General features: G+C 31.9%; 1 pseudogene; it reads left to right on the top strand.

Moving 5' to 3' along the window:
- On the top strand, positions 1–26,589 carry LOC127714058 (uncharacterized; annotated as a pseudogene).
- Positions 26,590–27,841: the final 1,252 nt, after the last annotated feature.

Here is a 27,841-nt window from a genome sequence, read left to right as displayed (position 1 = left end):
ATGGGAGCAATTTCGAGACTTGGTAAGACGTTTATGATTTAAAATGAAAAAAAAAACAGAATTTTCGAGCGAATCTTTTCTACTTCATTTGTGTACTTGTAAATCATATCAATTTTGCACATTATTTTTGTATTTAAGTATGAATTTAAAGAAGATATCGGTGCGCTTTCCTTATGAAAGAAAGGATTGCTCAAGAACAATATTTTTAAATGACAGTAGCACAACAATTTGGATTTAAACAAATCAAAAAAGTATACAATTACAATATAGGCATGCAAATTAAGTTCTCTCAGGTAATTTAACGTTACTTTCGGTTTTCTCCGATTTATCAACGCTTTAACTTTTCGTATTATTAGTAATAACATTTATGGTGACAGATGCGCCTTTCGACAATTAATGTCTATTCACTATTGTTATGCAGGCCAAAATAATTGAATGTCCAAAGTCTTATACAAACGTTGAAGAGCTGATAAAACCATTAAATACAAAAAGAAAACACCTAAACCCGGACATTTGATTTCCAAATACTTTGGCGTTGAGCTTCATTGTAGATTGATTGATTGGTGTTCAACGCCACTTCCAACACTATTGTGCTATTTTGTGGCGGTCAATTTTTTTTGTTGGAGGAAGCCGGAGTGCCCGAACTGAACCATTGACCTTCGCTAGGAAAACTGATAATCCTAGTCAATTAAAATTGGAGTCGAGTGCACCTGCCCCGGCTTCACTTTAGACATTAGTTGTCGAAATGCGCATCTGTTGAAGTAAAATTGACATCGTAATTGTTTTGCTTTAAGGAGGTTCGCTTGTCATGTTTTGGAATTTTTGTCAGATTTTCGGAATCCTCTGGTTTTATCCATTTGAATGCCTTACAAAATTTTGCCCATTGACCCCCATTTTTCTTTTATAAATCTTTTACATGTATCATTATAAGCCATCTGTAAAAGTCTTATAAAATCGTTGTTATTTTTTAATAGTTTTTGAGAACTTAAACTTGTTAATGATTAAGCTATGAAAAATCAAGAGAGAACATTTTCCCGCCAAAATTTCAATGGCTTATATCTCGAAAACAAGCACATTGACCTATATTTTATTTTTGCTCTTTTGGTTCCTTTATTGATCCCCAATCAATATATACTAGTGTTATGAAAAGCTTGTTATTTTGAAACTGAGTAGCGAACTTCCTTAAGCAACTTTTAAAAACGTTTTTTGATTTTTTTCTTTTACCTTTAGATTTGTTGATTTTTATACCAATACCATAGATGAGGTTATAAATTGGATTCTTCATTTCTGTATTTTTTTATTATCAAGTCCACTTTTTTTTATTATTTATTCCTCGCCAATTATTGTCTATACTTTTTATTTGAGTACCTAATCTTTCTCTCTCCTTAATGTATGAGCATAAGTTTCTCCTTTCTTTAATCTTTGCCGATTTTATCTATTTTATATTCTTTTCAACTTTTTGTTGGTCTGTAGTCAAGTTATTATAAATTGTTTTAAAGGGATTTTTATTTTGTATGGCAAAACTTTGATGGTCTGTATATGTTAAATTAGCTCGTAATTTTTTAAATTGTAGACAATCTATATTAATGCATATAAAATATAAGAAGATAAGAAAATGCAAGTTATACGTAACTGATGGGTAATCCAAACACACGGAACGCTATATGACATTTAACGGTTTTCATCAATATATATGTGTCAATACGATGATTCCTGTTTGATGTTTTTCCAAGATAATTATGTGAATAATAATAGGACGAATGTAGAGCTACTTGAACTCACTTTGACCTTTTTTGAATGTGGAGGAAGTGTTCTTACTAGTTCTTACTAGATCTATCTAGTTCAGTCCTTCCGAATGAAATTATCATGTACATATAATTTCCTTCTGTTAACAATTAAAAATTAATGAAATGGAGACAACAAATATCATGCTTCCTTATGTTTGATTTTGTTTGGTTTTGCAATTTTACTTTCTTCCTTTTCCTTTTTATTTTCTGTCCATTCGTTACATCATTTTAGTGCATCATTGGTTTAATCATTTTTTCTCGTTTGTGCTTTTTTATTTGGCTGCAGAAATATTATTCAGGTCTAAAACACTGTAGACTAATCTATTATCCATACAACTTGGCAATATAGTTTTATTCCTTTCAGTGGTCATTGTATGTACGATATACTTTCAAAAGGAAACAGATGGTAAGTGTCAAATAAAAATAATTAATAAAATTGAGAATGGAAACGGGGAATGTAGATTATTGTAGCGATAATTATGATAGTGTTAAAATACAAACAAAAACCAGACAACGAAAGATTCAATATTTAAGACAACAGGGCAAAGACAGTTATCAGAAGTACTCAATATCTATTATTTGAGCGTCTTGATTATTTGTAGGAAATACTGCATCACATGTATTTCAATAAAATCATTTCAAATGAAACAACAAACATCAACAGAACTCACGGATTGCCACTTAATATTTTGCATTGTGTGTAATGTTGTTCGTTTCATACTACGACATTACCAAGGATTATCAATGGCATGTGCAAAAATATAAGTATATAAGGCAAACATGAGCAATATCTCTCAACCTTAAGTCATTTGAAACGTTGTCAAGTTAAAGCAATCTTTTTTTCCTACTAAAAATTTCAAACTATTTTATTTGGAAATGCTATCAAACGTGTGAAATAGGAGAAAAAGTATACACATATGTAGATAAGAAAACCGAAGTCGTACTTTTAAACATATTTCAGTTTATACGATACCACCAATAGTATATTCTTGTTTTCAAAGCTATGCTTTATTTTGCCATGCATGGTTCTTTATCAGTGAATTTCATTTAGCTACTCTTTAAGCAAACGTTACATTTAAGTTGGACTGTTTTAAATGTTTAAAAAAAAACTACTGTTGCTCTAATTCATCATTGACTTTCATTTTTTTATGGTTATAAATATTGGTTATTTAAAAATGCTTGTTCATTGAAAACTATCAAGAGTGGAGTGAGCAGTATAACATGAAAGTCAGAGAATAATAGACAAAACATTGCCAAAATAAAACATAGGATCAGACAAATGGTCTATAAACAATACACACACAACTAAAATTCGGACTGCATGCATTTCAATACTTCGGGGATAAACTGAGATGTTCCGAACGGGCACTTGGTTGCGTGTATTGCATTTTAAATGCAACATATTTGGTATGTTTATAAGAAAATGTCAGTACCAAGTCAGGAATATGACAGTTGTTATCCATTCGTTTGATGTGTTTGAGCTTTTGATTTTGCCATTTGATTACGGACTTTCCGTTTTGGATTTTCCTCGGAGTTCGGTATTTTTGTTATTTTACTTTTGTCCTATCAAACTAACGAAAACACAAATATTTACGCCAGGTAGACAGCACCCAAAACACCCAAAAGCATCTCTTTAGATAAGCATACGGTGTTCAACAATATACGTGCCAGTACAATATACATGCTCATAATTGCCTGAACATATAATTAAAGTGAATTGAATTAAAAGCGACTACACTATATCGTTCGTTATATTTACAACTACTGGTTAGGAAACGCTAGATTTGATAAAAGGAGTGAGATTTCTTTGCTTCAAGTGGCATATTTTTTTTAACCTGTTTCAGTTATATCGCCTTTTAAACGTTTAGATTTAAATTATTTTGGCCTCGGGGCAAAAATTGTCAAATTAGTTTGTCTTTTATAAAAAAGTTGATTTTAATGTTTTAGATGACCATCTTTGTTTGTGGTGTATACGTGGTTCATCGGCAAACAACATTAAAGTAGAGATTTGTTTTTGTGCTACGTTGTTGTTATTTCAAGCATCCCAAAATATCATCAACCAAATGTCTCTATATATTTTATGATTTTTTGTTCAAGGTTTAACCTGTTTTAGTTGTTTGGGTATTACACATCCAAGATTTTGCAAACATGTGGACAACTGTAACAGTGGAGAGGTAATGATACTAAATTCAATAAAGTTTAACTGTTGGTTTGCATAACCATCAGTGATCAATATCGTATGCATATGCAAAACAACGATCAATTATTCAATTATATCAAGAAGGTAGGGTCTAAATGTGGGCAGTAGTAAGAATTAATAATTACTATAAATTACTGTCAAAACAGAAGTTTTTGCTATGCTCTTTTCATTTTGTGAAGATAGCGACGTGATAATTTTTCTCCAAAAATAAAAACTGGCATTTTAGATTTTAAAGAGCATTATTTTATGTAGCATGTCCATGAATCGCAATAAAGAATTTGCATTTATATCAAAAATTCCAATAATAACAAGAAATGCGAGCAAAATATTCCGAATGTGCAGTAATATTGGACTAATTGATTTACTGTTTTTGCTGAGTGTTTAGTGGCAAATATCCCATGCACTTTCAGTAAAAGATTATTGGAACTATGGAATTTGATATCATTCATGTAGAGTAAACTATTTTGTTTTACAGCAGGCTGCTACAAAATATTCCTCGATAAAACAATGGAGGGATAACTATTAATTGACATTTTAATATATCAATATTAATGGATATTTACAACCATAAAATGAAGTGTAGGATGCCTGTCATCTAGTGAATAAAAAATCGACAACTCAATAAAGCAGAAATGAAATGACATATATTGGTTACAATATTATCAATTTTGTTTCATTATGGTTTTCGATTAATCTTGGTATTATTCTGTTAATGTTTTTACAGGTGTCTCAGATTGACTTGAACTTATTTTCCTCATAAGTGTCAGCAGTTCCTACTGCGTCGGTGGCATCCGTCATGCATAAGTGTATGGAAGCTTTGATGGTTAAAATTTTTACTTAAAAGACCGTTCTTGCATTTCATAATCTTGGCAAAAAAGGGATAGGTATCAGATTGCTAACAAAAAACATGGGTTTAATACAAAATATCAAACACCATACGAAAACAAAACGATCACACTAACAACAATACACAAACACTTCCAAGAATTTTAGATATTGAGCATAACAAATCCAACGAAAACGTGAGGTTGTTGTGGAATAGTCAACATTTATGTCGTTGCTAAAATGTTTTAATAGATGTGTGGACTAGAAAAAATGGTGTATCCATCTGGAGAGACAACCTTCAATGTCGGATGCTTCCAAATAAAGGTAACTGTATACACTCATGTTACGTAGAATCATAAAAATAAACTTCGAAAATAGCCTTTATAATAGTCAAAGACAAATGACTCAATTGCTCCATATTTTTTTTAATTTAATAAGCAGTATAACATTGTCTTGTGATGCAAAGTTGTTTTCGAAGTTTGTTTGTTTCGTTTTGATTTTTTTCAGATTTTTTTTTTTTTTTTTTTGGGGGGGGGGGGCTGGGGGGGATGAGTGGCTCCTTAATGACTGTTTTCATTGTCCAGTGTCAATAATGCCACATTATGGTTTTCTAGTAATATAAAAAAAGAAATCTGTTTTGATTGTCAATGAGACAACTATCAACCACAGGCGAAATGATGTGAGTGTTTAGATCCGTCAAAATCTTCAACATGTTCAAGAGGGAGAACAGATTGTTTTGGGGCATCTGAGGTTTAAACGTTTGACATCTCTAAATAGTTTGCATCATTTAAATATTTCCCTTTCGTTTATTTCGTTACCTTACACCATCAAAGTGGCCAAAACACATTTATACATTTTAGTTTATTATCCTCGTTTAATTGGATCATCTTGCAAAAAGGCAATCATATGCTGTTGCTGCATTTAGACGTCATTGAGCCGGTACCGCGCTGCTTTATCCTCGAGGATACCATCTGCCAAAAAGCATGTGCTTCGGTTTTTGCATAATACAAAGTAAATTGGATGTCTTCAGTCATTTTGAATTGCAAAATAACAGAAAACAAGTTGTCTAAATCGTTTTTTTTTTAAATAAGCAAATATAGAATGAGGAATGAAATCCATTTCTAAGACTTTGTATGTAAAAGAAGATAATGATATGTTTTAACTTAGTATGACGACTGTTGTTTTAAATAGAGAATACTGTTTGCTTGGTTCATTTTTTTTTATCAACCATGCCGTATAAGGGGAGATAACTCGGATAATGTAACAAGGGCAACACACATGACTGAATAACGAATTCAGTTGGAATGGTTTGTTCTCCGAATGTCTGACGATATCAAATACTTACTTTTCTCTTTAAAAAAAAAGCTACAGCGGTATACTACTGTTGCCTTTATAGACCCATATTTTTATCAATTATTTTTTTTAAATGCACGATGTAAGCAACTATTCGGAAATTTTAATTTGTTCACATCAATTTTAATTTAATCCTCCCCTAACTACCATAAATTATTTAATCATAATTATCCCGGTCATATACTAACATTAATTGGACCTACATAAAAATGGAAAAAAAAAACGTTATAAATTGCATGCGTCCAAAGCGCTTTTCTGGATTTACCTTCATCAGGAACGCTCAGTGTCAACTATTTGAAAGCCAAGGATGTATAAGTACCGTAACAGTTGAAGAGCTATACGACAAAAAGGAACCTACAAATAGCAAAATCCATTTGAGGTCAACTCTGCCTAAGGGAGTTGAAACCTTCTAAATGATTTTAAAATTTATAAACAGACAATTTCAGAAAGGTTTGTTATAAATCATGTTAGTAGTGAAGTATTGACTACTGAGCTGATGATACCCTCAAAATTAAAAGGGGGAATGCAACTTGTACCAAATAAAGGCAACAGCAGTATAGTTCAATAGTCATAAATCGATTATGCAAAAAGAAACCCTGGCTATAAGCTAAAACCGAGGGGAAAACATCAACTATAAGAGGAAAGCAACGGAACAACAGAAACACTGAACTGTAACAAAAACAAACGTCAACATACATAGAAACGGACTATTTGATAACAACTGCCATATTCCCATATTTCTGACTTGGTACAGGACATTTTAAGAAAAATGGCGGGTCGAACCTTGTTTTTGCTAACCAAACCTCCCGCCTATATGATAATGTTAAAAATACCGCTCAAATGACAACATTACGTGACACGAATACAGTACAAATAAACACAACAACACTTAGGACAGCGAAATATATAAATAAATAAGGTAATAGTGCATTACAACATGTAAACCACAGAATAACAACGGACACCTCCCGTGAAATTAAGACAGTACACCAGTAAACAAAATACACACATGTCACATATCAGTCAAGCAAATATCATCGTTGACGATTTTTGCTAATCGGTATAGCTTTGAGGCTCAAACACATTTGATTATTTTTGCGATTCTAGAACGTTTGGTCGCAAGTGAACCTAATGAATGTTATTCTAGATACGTGCGTTGGGGGCATTAAAATTTAATTATATTTTCATATGGTTTTTGGTTAATTTGTTTTGAACGTTTAACATTTGTACATGAACACAATTTCTTTGAAGACAAGACCTACTCAAAATCCATGCAAATTGTTAATTGATTCCTTTTAAGGTTTATTTCCCTTCACTGAAGATTTTGTTTCAATTTTAGCGCCTTCGTTTATTATATTGAACAAACTAATAAATAGTGAAAACTCAACGGCAAAAATCATAGGCAAACCCATTGCCATTGACAACAGAAATCATTGGTTATTGAAATTCAACATTTAAATGACAGCCAAAGGTCGGCCATTTATTTGAGGTGTAATACCACCATTGATTTTCCCCTATTAGTCTTTGTTATATTTACACTTTTCAAAGATTTGTTTCAAATAAAGAAAATAGTTTTATCCTGTCCAGTACTATAGACAAAATTTCACGTAACATTTCATTGCATATCAGAAAATAACCATCAATGGAAGTTAACCAATCAAATTTTCAACCTTTTTTCTCCTGTGTACAAGCTTTAGTAACCATGTAACCTCAAGTTTCCAAAATATTTTATAGAAACACCAAATAAAAAAATAATGGTGGTTTTCAACACCCAAGATATATGTTTATGACTAAGAAATTATTTCTGCATGAAATGTAGGATTAATTTCCTACAACTGTTAAATTCAAGGGGTTTTTTTTTCGACCCTTTTTCGTATGTAACCGGATGTGACGTACTATGATTTGGTGGTATTACACCTTGATGGAGCTGGGAAGCTGTATTTAATATTTTTTTCTTATTCGGAAGTTTACGTAAATATGAATGTGGAATATAATTGTCAGAAAATTATTATGCAACGTTGTACTTTGAGTCACCTTTTATTTTAATAGACTTCTTAAATTTGTTGTTGAATTGTGTGGTATCATTATTGTATTATAAAGAGCATATATATGTTGTTGAACTCGTAGCCATATTTATTTTTTTTAATGTTGCCTTTAGACATGTTATGATAATGGTACCAAATCCTCGGTGCATGAAACCTGTCGGCATTGTTGCACTACAGACATATGTAATGATAATGGCTGTGGAGAAAGAGGTTTGTCTTCATATAGTTTTTTTAACCAAAAGATTGAAATATTGCCTTACTCCAAACGACTTTATAGTGATGATAATGAGTCCTTCTTGAATAAGAAAGAGATGAAGATACGGATCTGTATTGGATACCAAAATTACATAAGTGTTCTTACAAACATATGGGGTTTTTTCCCGATAAAAGCCAAATTAGTGTTCAATGAACATTCGGATGTGATAGTGGGAACATTGCATGATATCCTAAGAAAATATGTCCCTATTTAGATCTGAAGTTTTTCGACGTTATTTTTTCGGTCATTGAGATAACAAAATGTTCATTAAATAACTAACACTAGAGATCGTACATGTGAAGGGAATGCGACACTTACGTCTGGATGAGGTTTACAGATTAAGTAATAATGCTCACGTGTAATAATCATGATTAAGATTTTTCAGAGAAGATTTGTAGAAATTAAATAATTAACCACAGTTAAATCCTACCTCATCATAATTTTTTTCATTGCTAGATGTAATTGTGAAAAATGGTAGAAGTAGGAATTTTTTTAAAAGATATTAAGTTTGACATCTTGGAGAACCTGCTATCTACCTTTATAATCTTCCAATTGATACGATATTCCCGGGTTTGTGTTTCCTATCATGATTTCCTTGATAGAGGATTGCTGCTCACAAGGAAGCTATTAAGCCAAGAGTTCCAAATGGTGAAGATGAAATCATCCCTTCGTAAATTTTACGGACGCCATCACGAGTTAGTTGACCGTTATGGAATAACCGTTTCACAGATGATATCGGATATGTTCCTTATGTCGTAACTACAATACCCTTCCCTTTTCACAAATGTGACTTACCGAATTAGACTATTTACCGGATTTGTAATAACATAAGCAACACGACGGGTGCCACATGTGGAGCAGGATCTGCTTACCCTTCCGGAGCACCTGAGATCACCCCCATTTTTTGGTAGGGTTCGTGTTGCTTAGTCTTTAGTTTTCTATGTTGTGTCATCTTTACTATTATTTGTCTGTTTGTCTTTTTATTTTTGGCCATGGCGTTGTCAGTTTGTTTTCGATCTATGAGTTTGACTGTCCCTCTGGTATCCTTCGTCCCTCCTTTATAAGGAAAATATGAGGTTGTGGAATTCAATATAAAGAAACAACATTGTCATCGACATTTTTGGGGTTAATGCAAAAGAAAGAAGGATTTGTGATTTTTCGAAAAAAATCTCTTTCGTCAATGAAACATCGATTATAAAAGGAAAACAACGGAACAACATAAACACTGAACTACAAGAAAAGCAAACGCCAACATACACAGAAACGGACTATAGATAACTACTGATCTGGTAAAGGACATTTTAAGAAAAATGATTGGTTGAGCCTCGTTTTATGGCTAGCTGTGATAAAGGTTGTGTAAGAGGGGATGCTAGATTTGCTATAAATTACAAGTTCTTTAGCTATTCAATTCAAATTACAATATCTGCATATAAAATGTGTTTTAGGCCTCTACATCTGAGGCAACAACAAATTTTGATAAGAAAGGTTGGTTGAAACATGTAGTCTCATAGAACATGGTAGCCTTTAACGCGCTTCGGAAAACATGCACGAACAGCTTTGGTCTGTTCATTAGAGTGTCCAGTTAGTGTTCGTCTGGAAGCCGTTTTATACATTTTCTGGCATAGTCCCGAACTGCATCCATCAGTAATCTGAAGTTCTTTATTCTAGTTGAAAAGCATGCTTTTGACTAAGAAATTTCTAAAGTATTCATTTTGTAAAAGTCGAAATGTCATTTGATAAGCATCACAACAAAAACAACAAACTGAAAATTGGCCAACGTGAATCAACTTTATATCTGGATGGAATCAGGTGCTCCGGATAGATCCGTATAACAAATGATAACTTTTCATCAAAACGTTTGAGTAATACGTTCGACTCACAGTTTGAAAAATACACCAAGTCATACTCGTTTACCTTTAAGACTAGTGTGACCATAAACATCGAGTTTACACGTAGAACTATAATTAGTTAATTTGAATTGAAAATGGATATATGTACATTAAAGTGTATAGTGGTATCCTTACGTCCTGAAGTCCTTTAAAGCAAACCTTGCTTTCTCACATTGTTTTTCTTCAAGAGATGACATTTTGTATAATTTAGTGTTCTAACAATTTTAAGACAAGGGAAAATATCACATTTTCAGGATTTACACATCTGATAGGACCGATATGTTACCATTGTGATGGAGCATTATCAATGGACGAATGCAAAGCAATATCAATTTGTGAACAAAACCAGGTATTTTTTTATCTTTTGATTTTCTTGTAGTTTCTGTAATCTTATTTTGTCCAATTCTCCACGTTTTGATTTTACATACGTGTATGAATCAATGACATGGTATTGAACATCAGCTTTGTACAGTTGTCGGCTTTTGTTGAATTACTATCTGTATCCGGTAATAATCAAGGAATTTACCTTTTTGTAATTTTAATTAAAACATGCCATTTTTGCAAGAATTTATTTTTTACGTTTCTTCCTATAATTGGTTGATATTTGATATTAATCATTAGGGTTTCTCATAACTTTTAAGACACAAACGAGATCTTTTCCTTTCCAGCGGGATTGACGATATAGCTGCAATGAAGATAGCTAATAAAAAACAGAGGTTAAATAAACAAAGGAGGCATACAATAAGTTTTACAGATGGCAAAAAAGATACACGACGCACAAAACATTAACAAAACGCTACAAACAAAACTATATACTCGGCAACACAAACCACATTAAAGCCAGGGGTATCATAGGTGCTACGGATGGGTTCGTACGCAGATTATCCTTTCAATATTAAGATGTAATATATCTAAAAAGTATTATTAAAGGAAAAGGGTAACACAAGTCGAGAGAGCTTTCCAACATAAGTAATCAAAATAGAATTAGAGGTGAATATAAAGTCTTCACGATAAACAGGAGTCTATACAATCTGTAAATTTCTCGAGGCTAAAAAAATGCTGATCAATTAAATAAAGGCGGCTGTAGTTTACTGATGTTCAAATCTCGTAAATCTATTAGGAAGAGACAAATCAAGGTAGTAAACCAAAAAATGATAAAATCGCATGAACTCCAAACGAAGCGAGACCGGGTGAGATGACAGAAAACATATCAATAGTCAACCAATTTATTATAATGACTTTACGCATGTAAATGCTAATTTGTATGTTTTTAGTTTTGTTATATCGAGGAGCAATTTAGTTTTGGAGAAAGATTTTACGCAACTAGCTGTCAGTACAAGAATGTAGGTACAGTATACATTACATATAACTAATAGATAAAGAGATGTTGTATGATGCAAATAAAATAACTATCTAACAGAGTCCAAATGAAGCTGATTTGGAGCTATATGTCATTTTAAACAATTAGAAAAAAACATACTGTTTAGACTTCAAGATTTATTGATTGTTGGTTGTTTAACGTACAGCGGCAAATATTTTATGCATGTTCAGGAAAACAAAAGATTAACAATAATAATAGTCATCTAGAAAAGACATGATAAAATGTAAAAAAAAATAATATAAACAAAAAAATTAAACTATCGGCCTGATAAATGACAAAAAAATGAAAGACAAGCATATATAAAAACAACAAAATTATGTTGCGGGGTTAAATATTTTTGTGAGCGTTAAACCCTCCCCTTAAAGTCAACAGTAGTGTAAAGAGCGAAGTGTTTAGATCAGTCGGACATGACTTAACTCATCAGATCGACACGAATCACAACTAACATAAATACAAAAGACACAAAGTTCCGATCTCGGAATAATCGCAGTTACTGAAAGATAGATTATCGTGTTGTTGCAAACATCTAATCATTACTCATATTTTCTATTGTGCTATTTAATACTATAGCTTTACAGGATAATGTTTTGCACGGCTCTTAGTAAATAAAGTCGTTTCATTGCAGATGTTGCCGAATACTCTTATCAATGAAAAAGACAAAAAACAACCAATTTTCTCAGTTATAGTATTTGAGTATGTTTTTGTTTTAATTGTAAAATTGAGTGGCAAAATGTATAGTTTGTCCTTGTTATTTTTATATAAAGTTACTCGAAAACTAATTTTAGGTTTGTGATGCGGTATCAGGCGGATTTCCTATAGTAGGCAGAAAGCGAAGAGCAATAAAAATTCCTCGAAGTTCTACATGTAGCAGATGTTGTTCAAATGACCTGTGTAATACTGATTGTTGGAAAACGAATTTAAGTGGAACAACAACTACAGGAACTGCTAAGTCCACAATTACAATAGATACAACAGTAATGGCAACTACTACTACTGCAACAACTACTTTGGCGACAACTACATCGGAAGGTTTAGTAATTTGTCTTCTTTTACATAGTTAGATAATTTACACAGAGTAAATTTTCAACAAAACTGCGATGTCTCAGTTCATTTGAAAAATGTTTTTAATGCGGATTCGGTTTTTGCGGCTGAAAAAAAAAAAATTCCGGATGTTCTTTACGTCAAAGCATGTTCGTTCAAAACTACATATTGTGTAGATATTTCGGTGGTCTTGTGTTCGAGTGGTCGCTTCGAGATGATGTTGTCTCTATCCCCGGCAAGTACAAACCAATGGCACGAAAATCTGTTGAATCTTATCGGATAGAAAGAAATGAAAGGATGTGTTTGTTAAACAAGCAAGCTTTGAAAATACTTTAAAAAATCTTTCATGTAAAAATTTTGAAAAAAATAGCATCAAATAATTGTTTAATTGGTTTACCGAGATACCGACAGACGGTATAAACCTACCAACGATACCAAGCATATAAATATAAATTTGTACGTTTCGTCTACATAAAAGACTCATCAGTGACGCTCAAAATTGTTTTGAGGTAAATCAAATACGAAGTTGGTTGATTGATTGTTTTTTTTTTGTTACTTAACATCCAGTGGCAAATATCTTATGCATGTTCAGGACGCGAGAACAAATAAACAAAACATACAATAGGTAGGTCCTGTAATACAGGCCGTCTGGGAATAAGGTCGGGGAAAGTTTGACTGCCACTGGTAAATGCAGGTATATTGGTTAGAGACAGAATTTTTGAAAAGGCTGCCAATAATATCATTATTGTTGACGTAAATTTTACATTGAGGTTCTGCAAAAGGAAATCACGATTTCACCAACATTCTAACTGACTGCATTTTCGGAAAGTGACATCTGTAACAAACATAAATTTTTTGCTACCTCTTTACAAGCAGAATCAAATACAATAAAAGTTCCTACTATGTACTTCCAAAGCTGCACAAAACACCTTGCAAATATAGATTTATTCCGTCTTTAAGTCATTGTTATACTACTAAACTGTCTATTCTATTTACTAGTACACTTGGTACACTCAAAAACCTGGTATTAAGTTGTTTAAATCAGACCTTTGAATATAGTGGAATTAATTACTTTTGAAGTGTCAAAAATTCCTTCGAAGTACTTGATAAATTGCTGTTTATATTAGTGATTTCGAATCCGTTCATAGTTTTGATTTTTCTACCCTATATACCACTTTGCCTCATAAACTCATTAAGAAAAATCACACATCTAATTAAATGGGCATTTAGAAAGTCGAATATATATCTTGAAACTATTTAGGTCATTTTTTACTAGCAACATACAAAAGAACAAGGTCAATTGGACCTTATTTGATACGATAACTGCACTTGAGTTTTTACTAGATAACACTTCTGTTCACTTGGATATTCCGTATATCGTCAAGTTATCAGAATTCCAATTGGGACTTACTGTGCACTACTTATTGTGGACCTGTTTCTGTATTGTTATGAGTTACAATTCATACGAAAATCAGCAAACATGTTTAACCCCGACGCTGTTTTTTGCGCCTGTCCCAAGTCAAGAGCCTCTGGCCTATGTTAGTCTTGTATGTTTTTTTTTTAATTGTAGTTCATTTATATGTTTCGGAGTTTAGTGTGACGTCCATTTTCTTAACGTGCAGAGAGCATGGCACTCTATTTACACGAGGTATAGGATTAAACGTCCCCATTCTGAACCGACGTAGCTGGGTACTTGTTCATGCCGCACGGCTAAACGGACGCTCCACTTTTGCGACGGATTAATGCCGGTCGGAAGTAGACCAAAGTTAGTATATTTCTATTCTCCAGTCACCCTTGGGGGATACAAAGTTGAAGAATATTATGAAAATAATACCACTATTTTAGAAAATACAGCCGAGGATAAAACCACTGAGTCAATCTCAGTTCTAAGGTTTATTATTATCCCTGAAGAAACCATTATTGTGGTGACAGAAAAATAAGTGTTGTATTCATTTTCGGTATATTTACACTCTTTACAAAAAGTTGAATCATTGGGAAAGCATAGGTTTGTCAACCTCCAAGATGATATTGAATTAGCTGTAATTAGCAAAACATTTATGATTGTTGTTTTTTGTCTTTATGCTCTACAACTTCATCATTGATTTTGCCTTCTAACTGTTATGATTAAAGTGACACTGTTGAGTCTTAAGTTGACTCAACACGCGTATGGCGGCGTTCAGAGTTGTAAATTTGGTATATTTGATGAGCTCTTACAACCATTGGAGTTGGTGCTACTGCTGGTTGACGATTCTTCCCCAATGGTATCACCAGTCCAGTTGTTATCCCTTTTTTGTGGATTTGTGCAATATCCTTGAGGTGTCCATTTCCTGCAAATTTGCTGTGACAACATATTGAAATATTCGAAAGATTAAGGTTTGTCAATGCCGCTCTCGGAATAGATTGCATGAGCTGTTTAGGCACAAATCAGAATGCAATGTTGCTGGTTTTTTATTTTTGTGTGTGTGTGTCTTTTTTTTTTTTTTTTGCTTTTAAACTTCTTGATTTGGCCTTTCAGCAGTTTTGATTCGAGCACAACTAATGGGTTTTATGTTGACAAATTGTAAGCCAGATATTTTTTTATGAAATTTTTATATCAGTGATATTTTTAATTTCTTAATGATAAATATTTTTTGAAAGTCTAATACTAAATTCTAACAATACATTTTGTTTGTATAATGCCAAGCAGAGTTTGTCACAAAGGTTTTACTTATTGTTATAAAAGCAGTCAATTATTGTACAAATGTATCTCATCCATTTGTCACAAAGGGATTGTTTTCTTTTCCTGTCAAAAAGACTGATTTAAAGTCAATTTAGTTTCTACAAATGTTATGATTTTGTGAATTTTACAAGCGGAACGCTTGAAATATCATAGTTCTATTTGATATAACTTCCACATTCCTTTTCATATATTTATTTTTACGTGAAGAAGCATCGAGATTACTTTTGTTATCCTTTTTTAGTGTGTGTGTTTTTTTTTTTGTTTTTTTTTTCTTTTTTGCAATTGACGATGTTTCGGTAAATGAAAATTTTCAACACAATGTAGATTAGTTAAATTTTAAAATGATAAAGAAATTTAACTTGACGTTAATTGAAAGATGATATATTATTATGAACCAAACAGTGATGTCCAAGGAAAGACATTTTTATAAAGAGTAGTCTTCTTATTTTCACTGGAATTTTTAAAATGTCCTTTTAAATATTTTTTATTGTTTATTATTTTATTTACGTAGTAATATGAACTAATATGTCCAGTTCTATGAGAGTACTATAACGTTTTGTATTGTCATCACGTAAGAGCCAGAAAAAATTCTTGCAACGCTCCTTCTTCACCTCTTACTTTGAATTTATGCAAATAACACCGTGCGACATTTGACAACCGGGATTAAAGGGGCATATAAGAAGGTTAATGAAATGTAACTGATGTTGGTTGGTGAGTCGTTAACTTTTTTTTAAATATTAACTTTTATGTTAAAAATGGCCTTGGTGAATATCATTGTTTAGGATATGTTAGTTTGATCATAATATTTAGTAAGTGCTATTTACTTTGCAAATGATATTTCTTCCTTTACTAGTTGTTGTAAAATCTCTACTTTGTGATGGCAATATTTTACAGAAAGTCTTCAGTATTTTTTTTTATCAAAGTAACGATTGAACGTTTCAATCATGCACAACATTGACTAGCGCCCCAAAGAAAAAAAAACCTCACGGTATTCCTCTGTCTCTGACTAATTATACCCTGACCGTTTAGCGATATTTCATCGATAACTATATTCGGCAAGATCGAATTTTCAAGATGAAATCTGAAATATTAAACCGTACAGAATTTTCACTAATAGTGGTATTGATAAAGCGAGAGTACTTTATAATGATAAAGACTATGATATAAATGGGGAAACTACATAACAGCTTTAATCAACTTTTGATTTCCTCGAAAATTTGTATCACTCTGTCTTTATTGGAAGAAATACTTCAACTGAAAGCTTTCCCAAAAAGTTTCTTTTGCAAATTTATTACTGATATTATTTTTAAGGCAATCCGAGGGAATGCTCTGACATCCATTTTGACAAGCAAGGTGTTTTTACAATATATCCAAAGGGCGACATCAATCCTAAAAGTGTGTACTGTATGATATTAGACGGCATTAAATGGACGGTTGGTAACATTAACGTTATTGCTAAAATAAGGAAGACGGGTGCCGCATGTAGGACAGGAACTGCTTACACTTCCGAAGCACATAATATCACCCCCGGTTTTTGGTGTAGTCGTTTTGCCCAATCTTCAGTTCTATGTGATGTTTTATTTTTGTTATTTATATGTTCATCGTTGGTTTTTTCGGTCTAGGTATTGTTAGTTTTTAATGGAATTATATTTTTCGAATGCCCACTTGCTATTATCCACCTTTTTTGCTGAAAAAGAACAAAATATACAAAAGCATATAAAAGGTTTAATATAAAACATTGATTGTAAAATCATGTAGACACCAGACAAATACAAACGGATTATTAAGAAGATAATGTAAATATATGTAGTAAGCTAATACTAAACATTTATTATAATTAATCCGCAGTTATGAATGGATAATTATCGCTAGTACTTCCACACATAACTTAATAGATAATAATTCGTTCTATACCTTGTCTTTATTTATAGTTCTTTTCAAATTTATAGCATACTCTCCAAATATATATCACTTAAGTTGCCATTTTTTTGTTTCCAGTGACATATGTTTTTAATATCGTTAGCTGCTAAAAGCTTAAATAACAACTTTTTTTTTAAACAAATGATGGATTTTCTTTATATTTGATATACAAATATATATATAACAAATGAGAATGAATAAAAATAGGTCTACATACAACATTGTACAAAATTGTATCTATCTTTTGAAAAAATAATGTATTTTAGGTGATCCAAAGGCGAAATAACGGCTCCATTGATTTTAATAGAACTTGGAATGAATAGAGAAAAGGTTTTGGGAACGTTAATACGGAGTATTGGCTAGGTAGGTTACTTAAGATATATTGAAACGAACAGAAGCAGAATAAAAAAACGTACCTAATTCCCATGACCTGAAGTTTTAATCATGTTTAAAGATGCAATTGTTGTGAGCATTGCTGACTTCTTAAAATGATTCAAAGGAAAAGGAGTGTAAGGATTATAATGGATTTTTCAAACAGGCATTCGACAACAAAGACTTCGTCATAATGAACAACAAAATCTTATTCAAAAATGAATATTATTAAAATATGGAAAGTAACATATAATACAAGTGGACCAACACATATCAGACATATATCAAATATAGAATAAAAGGAAAAGAACAGAAGATGAGTTACAAATAATAAGTGATGTTACAATACACAGAAATCAAAATAATCGAACTAAGTTTGATATACCTCTTACAGTTGTTTACGTTTCCTTGTGAAAGTTATCAACACTATCCTCTGACTTTCATCAGCTGGAACCACTGAGATAAAAATCTATCTAATGCTGCAGAACGGAATTTTTAAAACAGAAAGAATCTAACTGCCATTCTTATATCACTGAAAAGCGCCTATAATTCATATATTTTAGAATCACTTTATAAAAAAGCTGTACTGAACACTGATAGTGGCTTTTGATAAAAGAAAATAGTTAATTTTTTCACTTATTCAATGGAATTTTACGTTTTTCTCTATCAAGAAGACATTTATTTCCGAAATCACCATGACACGACTAGTTATCTTGGAAAACAAATGAACTTACTTTCAGCTTTTATTTAATAATTAATTCACTAAGTGTTTGTTAGTCAGTGTCCTTTTTGATATAAAATTGAGAATGGAATAGCATTTTTTTTAATTTTCGGTCATTTACATCATAAAAAAGAATGAATAACCTTTTGTATTCTTGTTGAAATTTACGAAAGCAAATGTTTAGTACTACTAATTTTTTTATTTAATGGTTATTACTTGCATAATAAGTGTGCAATGTTTGATCAGAAAAGTCCATCGATAATGGTATATATTTGTTTATAGGAAATGAGCACATACATTCATTGATAGCCAATGGACAACACAAGCTTCATATTAGTCTTGAGGACAGAAACGGTTCTGTAAAATATGCTGACTATTCATCTTTCCATGTCGGTGATGAGGGTACTAAATATGTGTTAAACGTCACAAATTACAGCGGTAATGCAGGTATGTACTAGACTAATCTTTTATGATTAAAATAATTTAAAAAAAAAAATATTCGGAGGTCATTTCCGGAAATAACATCCCATATTCTTTTGACTGTGGAAAAATAGTGCAAGGTACACATTTATGAATAGAAAATAAGTGATGTGTACGTAATGATATATTATATTATTTCTCCTGTTTGGTATTGTTAAAACGTTGTTTTGTTTTATTCTAGTCTAAATCATCAGTAAGCAATGCAACTAATTTGCCTGTAATTTACTTCCATACCTTGAAAAATATGATGTTGTCCAAGGATTACACTTTTCTTGGTAGTAACATGTGGAGTGGGTACGGCCTCGCCTCATATCTGAATATGTTTAACAAGATTACCAATAGAAGTTATTTACGTATGTTTGCAAGTTCAAAGTCCTAAAGGTAACATGTTAGACACAATTTGAAAATATTTTAAAACTTAATCAAAGCATGGAAGTATTATATTGACAGGAACTACAACGACCCGACTTCAAAAGTTTTATCTGCGATGCTGGTTCGCATTTTAATGACATGTTAATTTACTTGAAACATGGAACGTTATTTACACATCAGCGTTTGGCACCCTACAATATTGTCATTCTCGGTTGCTTACGGAAATAAACGAATATTCGAAAGTTGTCATAAATTCTAAGGAAACAGCAATCGGCAAACCTCGGCAAACCTCGGCAGATTCCGTTAACCTACATCTGCCTATGTGTGCTGATTGATTTGTGCGAGACATTATAAAAGATTCTTAAACAAACATATTGACAATTGTTTAGTGATTTATTTTTATGTAGAAAATGCAGTATGTACATATTGCAAGTTGTGATTATTTACTGCTTGTTTAACATCGTTAACGTCCAGTGGCATACATTTCATGCATATTTAAGATAATTGTAAAATGATTGATCTGATTAAAATAAAAAAAAATCATAAAAATTTTACATATGTTAGAATTATAAGTCTTCGCTTTAAATCCAGGGTAAGACCATTGGTTGGTATAAGAATGGTTCCGCTGAGCCACGGTGAGTTACATTAGGGTAATATTTACTAGTATCATTTGGACAGAAAGTGATAAAATATTTTATGTGATAAAGATAGTTTAGCTATTCCATAACATTTTATATGTCTTCGTTTTTTTTTCTCAATTTGATTAATACGAGTCAATTTATAAGTCATGATTGGCATATTCATAAATGTACAAATAGAAATACTGACCCCGGCTGTATATTATCGGAAAAAAATCGTTCATATACGAAAATTGTAGCAGTTTTGAATCAAATGCCAAAAAACTCAAAACGCACATATATATAAATAACAAGGTGTGTCTTTTATAACTATATTTGTTATATATAATTTCTATGCTATTCAGCCCTTGGTCGATTAATTTTCGCATATAAAACTGAAAATTTCTACTTTCCAGACTAATCCAGGCTCTTTACTATATATGTTAATGGATTTGTCACAGTGTATATTTATTTAAGGAAAATTTTTGTTACTCGACAGAAACCGGAACACACCCTTATGACGGTTTTTACCTAACCCCTGAAGAAATAAAATAATGTCACTTACTACTTTAAAAGGTTGTAGTATAAATAATTTTGGGCCGATTTTCATTTTTAGTGCATCAGTCGATTTGTTTAGATAAGTTGTTTATGATTAAAGGTCAACCGACGCGATTGAAATAAGCAAAGGGGTTTTCCGACAGGTATTGATGTTAACGAGTCTCGATAAAAAAAACACGTGATTGATAAGATTGGTCAATTTATGAAAGCGGCATCGCAGATAGTCACAAAGGGAAATTAACGATAGCGTACTAATTAGACAGTTTCCATATTTTTCTACAGCGCTCCCCGGGTTATAAATAAATCGTTGTAGTTCCTGTCAATATAATACTTCCATGATCAAAGGCAGTAATATCCGATGTTTGAAAAACTGATCTAAGATACCTGGCGTATAATTTACTACACCAGACGAGCATTAAAAACAACATTGCAAACAGTTTTGCCAACTCTGACTAAGGCCATCTGTGCTTGAGGGTAAAAACACCTTATATAATGTCATTAACATTAAATTTACATAAAATGAGCAAAACATTATATTTCATTTCGGCATAAAATCTCATTAAAGTTTCTGGGTAAATTATCTGTTAAACAAGACGTAGATTCTGATACATAATACTCATCAGTGGCCTGTCAACCAAAACAGTCGCCCAATAATTTATATGCATAGGGTAGTGTTTCGAATGATTTAACACTTAATGAAAAACAAATTTGCAAAGAACGACCGTTTCAATGATAAATCATATCAACACGTGGGGTAGTATATTGTTCATCTGACGGTACATTTGATGCAAAGTTTTAAAGAATCAACTTGAAGGTACTGGCAGCTGAGCGGATGTTCAAATTTTTGTATCATTTGTCACCTGAAAATAAGCACATTTCAATAATTTATATAAACAAAAGAATGTGCTGATGTTTGATGCTTTTATCAAGTAGTTTTAAGACATTCATAAGTAAACTATGTTCAAAATAGTAGCTTTGTTAAGTTTTACATACATTCTGTAACACAATTTGATGATCAGGTAACAATTTGACAAACAGAGTACAATTTTGGTCAAAAACAACAATTTGTTTAATTCACTCAATTATCCAACTATTATTTTTAGGTCATTTTTAGTAAAATAGCTCTTCAACTGTTTTGGTTCTCATACATCCTTGGCTTTCATATATTCAGCTTTGAGCGTTCCTGCTGAAGCTAAATCAAGAAAAGCGCTTCAAGCGAATGAAATTTATAACGTGTTCTTTTCATTAGCCAATGTTTCCTTATGATTGTCAGTTAGTTTTTATTGAAAAACCAGCTTGCATTTATTACATTCGTAATTATTTTTTTGAAACCGTTTGCAAACACAGTTTCATATTTCAAACTAGAATAAGACTTATATCATATTTCGTGTTTTTCCAAAGCATTTTTTGTGTTTACTTTTATTAGGGGCACTTGAACAGTTGACAGCCATGACGTTAAAATACGTTAAAACGTTAGGAGAGAAATTACCAAAGAAGACCTAGATAGGTGGCCTTTAGGCAGATTTAGTACACTGTTTTTCCATTTTAAAATCCAAATTCAATTAAATTAACACTGTAATCATTTGTTAATGACGATATCTACGAAAAATATTCTTCTGTAAGTTTCTTTTGTGGTTAAAATATAAACAAAAAGAATATCAATCTTCTATGCATACTTCATGGCCTAGTGGCAAGGAATCCGTTAACAAGTCAAATGACAAAAATACTGAGCTACAAGGAAAACACAAAACGGAAAATGTTTTATCAAATGGCAAAATGAAAAGCTCAAAGACATTAAATGATAGAAAAACAACTGTCATATTCCTGACTTGGTATAAGCATTTCATTATGAAGAAAATGATGAATTAAACCTCTTTCATAGCTAGCTTAACCTCTTACAAATATGAAAGTCGCATATAATTCCATTATATTGACAACAATGTGTGAGCAAACCAAACAGAACAAACAGGTAAAATATCATAAATTTGGATACAGTAGTCAACTTTTACAAATGTTAAGACGTATTCAAAAAAATTAATCGGATACTCTACAAAACCTTTTTTATCCTACATTTTTGTTTTTTGCTTATTTCAAATGAAGTATCAAAACAAAAAAAAATAATTTTGTTTATCTGCAGAAAAAAGCATATATGGGTTCCTAAAAATTATTTCGGTGAACGTCCACAATGGTTTTTACTTAAACTATTCAATGCTTTTCAAATGATACTTTGTAATACCCAATGCTGCCTTATTTTTAATCGAATGATCTTCTTTAACTACTTAAACAGTTGCTTGCTTTATTTAATTGTTTTACAACCACTGGTTGACGGCCCGTTAGTTGGTGTGTCTTTACCGCCAAGACAGATTATCTTTCGTTATTTTTATAAATACACTGTTCAAAATGTTAAGGGCATACGATACAGTTTGGAGTTTAGTGAAACGTCCATTTTTCCCTGAACTAGTACACATTTTGTTTAAGGGCCAGCTTTACACGCCTCCGGGTGCGGGATTTTCTCGCTGTGTTGAAGACCTATTGTTGGCCTTCGGTTGTTATCTGTCCTTTGGTCGGGTTGTTGTCTCTTTCACACATTCCCCATTTCCATTCTTAATTTTAGTTACAGTTAACGTAAAATATTGTTTTTCGCGATGTCAAACTGTGACATATTGAGAAAAGATGCATTCTCCGACTGATTTGTATCATTCAGATTGATTTAACTTGAAAATGAGTTCATGGACCCCTCTTTTTAGATATCTTAGTACTATTATGCTTAAAATTGTTTGTTTTTACCTGAATCTAAGAACAATTTTTAGCAAATTCAGTATTTTTGGATATTAAAAAAAATCATGGTCTATCACAAATAGAAATATAGAGATAATTCCTATAGCATTTTTGCCAACCCAATAGTCATTACTCCTGTGTTGACATGCAATATCATTGATACGATCATGTATTGTAAACTTACAGCTCTGTTGACAAGAAGGTAATCTTCGTAAATTGATCTTTTACCTTATGTGCATGGACAATGCAAAATTAGAATTATATTCTAATTGATCAACGTGGTAATCTCAGTTTTGCTATTGTAAACCTCAAAAACTCCATAAGTTTACAGATTGACTTTCATCGATAGCGTTCAAACTCAAAAACTTGAATGCCTGGGTTACATGAATATTTGATAATAGGAATATTGTTCAATCTAAATTTGCTTTAATTTCTAAAATTTCTTTGAAATCATGCATTACTCTGATTAATTCTTCGGATTTGGTTTCACGTTTGGTCCTTTTTGGTTCTATGAGCTCTTCGATGTTTGTATTAGGGTTTGTACTTTTAAATATGTTGGCTTCGAACATCACTGAACAGACATTAATTGGTGAAACGGTATCTGGTGCAATAGAATTAGTACCGTTAATGTTATTGATATCCCATATGACCGAAAGGACCTAAAAAAAAATATCTCCAAAACTATACAATAGATATAAGAAGATGTGGTATGAGTGCCAATGAGACAACTCTCCATCCAAGTTAAAATTTATAAAAGTAAACCATTATAGGTCAAAGTACGGTCTTCAACACGGAGCCTTGGCTCACACCGAACAGCAAGCTATAAAGGGCCCCAACAATTACTAGTGTTAAACCATTCAAACGGGAAAACCAACGGTATAATCTATATAAAAAACGAGAAACGAGAAACACTTTTGAACCACATCAACAATGTCAACTCTTTCGGAGGAAGTTGCATTGGAACATTAGTTCCCTTATAATTTCTAAATTTATCAACAGAGGTTTATGAATATATTTATTTCTATGTCAGTTGCGACGAATCAGAGGGATTTCACCAACAGCGCTATCCATATGAAATGAAAATCTCAATTTATAATTTTGATGCGTCCAAGGTGATCTGGATTTACCTTCATCAGGAACACTCAAAAAGAAATTGTATGAAGATGATATAAAAATATTTATTGAGTTTTACGACAGAGTGTCATTTCAGGTCGATTTTAATATCTTCTACGTCAAATTGCATTGTCATATTTCAGTTCATAAGATAACAATAACAGAGGTATTACTACTTAAGAGAAAAAAACAACTGCATAAAAAGCTTAACAATTTCTAAGATTGTCTCAATGCATCGTGTGAGTGTCTACATTAACCCCTTTACCTTTTAGGCATTTTATACCTTAACTTATCGAAAAGACACTATCAAGTTCAATTGAATACTGCATTCGCTCCAAAATCATGCACTGAACATATTGGACTCATATGAAAGATAATTGATCGAATATTTCAGAAAATTAAATTTGAAGACAATTCGTATTTTTAGGTCACGTGGTATCCTTACAAATATCACATGAGTTGTGGGAAAATGCGAAAAAATACGTATTCCATTCGGGAAAGTCGTGTAGAAACATTGTTGCGCTAAAAGGGTATAGTTTTGATGGAAAAAACAATGTCCCAAGTCTGTTAGAGACCAGTTGTCATATTGGTATAAAATGAGGTAATACGTGCTATATTGGTTGAAATATCGATGTCAATAACATTCAAAAAACCGATTTTGGAAGATTTGTTCGTCCAAATTCAAACCCTGACACAAGCTTTTGTCAAACTCGTTAACAGTCAAGCAGTAAACTAAATTTAGTCTTTACAAGGTAAAGTTCATTGAATTACTAATGAAAACTTGACGTGGCGCACCCTGGACCGAGGCCAATGAAGCAAAGAGGAAAAAAGGGGGTGCAATTGGGCACACAAATTCTTTTAAAAACAAAAACAAATATGTCTGTATCAGATTTTTGCATGAAGTTGGTTTTCGTTTTGAAATTGAAAGTAAAGTTAAGTTAAGTAACATTTGATATTGGAAATAACTTTCTTCACCTCCGGCAGTGAGATTCTAACTAGCGATCTTACAGCTGTGGGTTGGTTCAGCATATCCCTGGCACCACTGGAATCCTAAGAAAATAAGTGAAGTTTTAGTAGTTAAAAAGATTGAGAAAGGAAATGCAGAATGTGTCAAAGAGACAACAACCCGACCAGAGAGCAGAAAACAGCCGAATGCCACCAATAGGTCTTCAACACAGCGAGAAAATCCCGCAAAAAAAAGATCATCATCCAGCTTGTTTTCTGTTAGAAATAATGTGTTGAGATGATATATTTATGTTGCAAAATTTACAATTTTTTGCAAAAATAGGAGGAATCTATACCTTGAATCTGTCATTTTTTCAATAACATATACATGTTCGTTCATGTAAACAAAAGTGTTTTCAATTTAATCATAAGCCAGCACTTACGACACAATCTTTTATTACATCTATTTTAACTTCAAAATTTCAGTGTTCTCTTTTTCAATTAATTCTTTAAGAAATGACTACGAATTTTTAGCACATTTTCGGTTTTTAATTGCGCTGGTACACTAAAAATTACATGTTTAACTAGTGTACAAGTTATAACTGTTATTTTGATTATATTCTCCAAAAACTCTGCACAGTTATTGAAAATAGTCATATTTACCCCCCCAAAAAAATAGTATACAAAACGGAAAATACATCTTTACAAGATTCACACAAGGACACTGTCTCAACTCCTTAGAGACATAGATTAAACATGTACATTTGGAAATCTGATAATATTACGTCGTGTGTCTAATTTTGATACATGCTACTGGAAACTACTCTGAAATCATATGACAGCTAATGCACGTATGGCAGCAATTGCTTACCTTGTCATTATTTCAAACTTGGAGTTTTGCATGATACTTTCACTAATCGATGTTGTCCTACCTTTATATTTATCTATCATATAAATGCTACATTTGTTTTATAGGAGATTGTTTTAATACATCATCAGATATACACAAAGAGAATGGAATGAAATTTTCAACAAAAGATAATGACAATGATAAAACTAGTCTAAACTGTGCCGAATATTATTTAAGTGGATGGTGGCACAGTGATTGCTTTAATTGTAATTTAAACGCAGAGTACGGTAAAGATGGTCCATTGTGGCGTTATAATTTGGGGAGCGTTTCTTTGAAAACTTCCATCATGATGATATCGAAAAAATGATTCAAGTGTCAACATACAGGATTACAAAGAACTAGCTGTCACACTTGCTTTTTTGTCAATAATTTTAGTTTACTTACTGCTAATTAAAAAGTATTAAATTTTCCATAATCTTATAGTCCAGTAAAACCAACTTCTTAAATTAAGTACAGATGATTGTCTCCGTTTTATATAAAGAGAAAAAAATGTAGAATAAGAAATAAGTGTTTCTTTAAGACTGTTTTATATTGTTTACACAATCTAATAACAAAAAAACAGGTGTATTTTGACATGATTTACTATAATATATGGGTTTAATCTTATTGATAGCACGGTAATTCATTGCTGACTATGCTGTATGTGTTTTGCTCATTGTTGAAGGCCGAATTGTGACATATAGTTGTGAACTATTATGTCATGTGGTCTCAGTTGGAGCGTTGTCTCATTGGCTATTATACCATATCTTCGTGTCTTTATAAAAAGAAAATTTATTCGCATGGTATCTTTGATGAGTTTAATTTAATCCCAATGCTTGCTATAAAGACAATATTTGAACATGATATACGACAGTTTCTATTAAAATTTTGGTTATACAAATGTTATGGAATTCAGCTTTTTCTATCAAATCTCAAACAATCCTTTTAAACATCGTTTAGTAAGTTAAAGTCGTCGATAGAGACAATATAATTAAACAAAAAACAGCAGATGCAATTAACTTTATAATACGGATATAATAGGTGACAAACACACAATACAATAGTGAATTATACAGCATTGAATCATGCTTGCAATTACTGAAATAAAGCTCCAAGATAACCTGCTGATACGAAATTATGCAGGCCCTCAGTTAATATCGGTTATTGCACTTCACATAGAGGATTACATATATTCATGTACAGTACATGAAGAATTGATATTTTGCACTGTCCTAACCATACAACAGAAAAACAGAAGAAACATATACATATGTAGTATTGCCTCATTGTAATTCCTGTATGTGTAGCTTTTGAATGTATCTGTAAAAATACAAAGATGCTTAATAAATTGTACTTCTTACCTATGTTAACTTTCATCTGATTCACATTATATACATGAGATGATTGTTTTCATATTCAGTAAAATTTCACAATTGTAAAATGAAGGCGGAAGATAATACCAAGGGGACATAATTTTGAGATAAAGTTTTGACGAAGGTATAAATGCATAATTATTATGAACTAGATATGAGGTAATGCTTCTTCTCCGTTGTTGAATGTTTATGTTGTTTTTTAAATTT

Source organism: Mytilus californianus, unplaced genomic scaffold (genome assembly GCF_021869535.1).
Source record: "Mytilus californianus isolate M0D057914Y unplaced genomic scaffold, xbMytCali1.0.p SCAF_9, whole genome shotgun sequence".
NCBI lineage: Eukaryota > Metazoa > Mollusca > Bivalvia > Mytilida > Mytilidae > Mytilus > Mytilus californianus.
The sequence above is the reverse complement of the archived record's forward strand: the minus strand, read 5'-3'. Positions and strand labels throughout refer to the sequence as shown.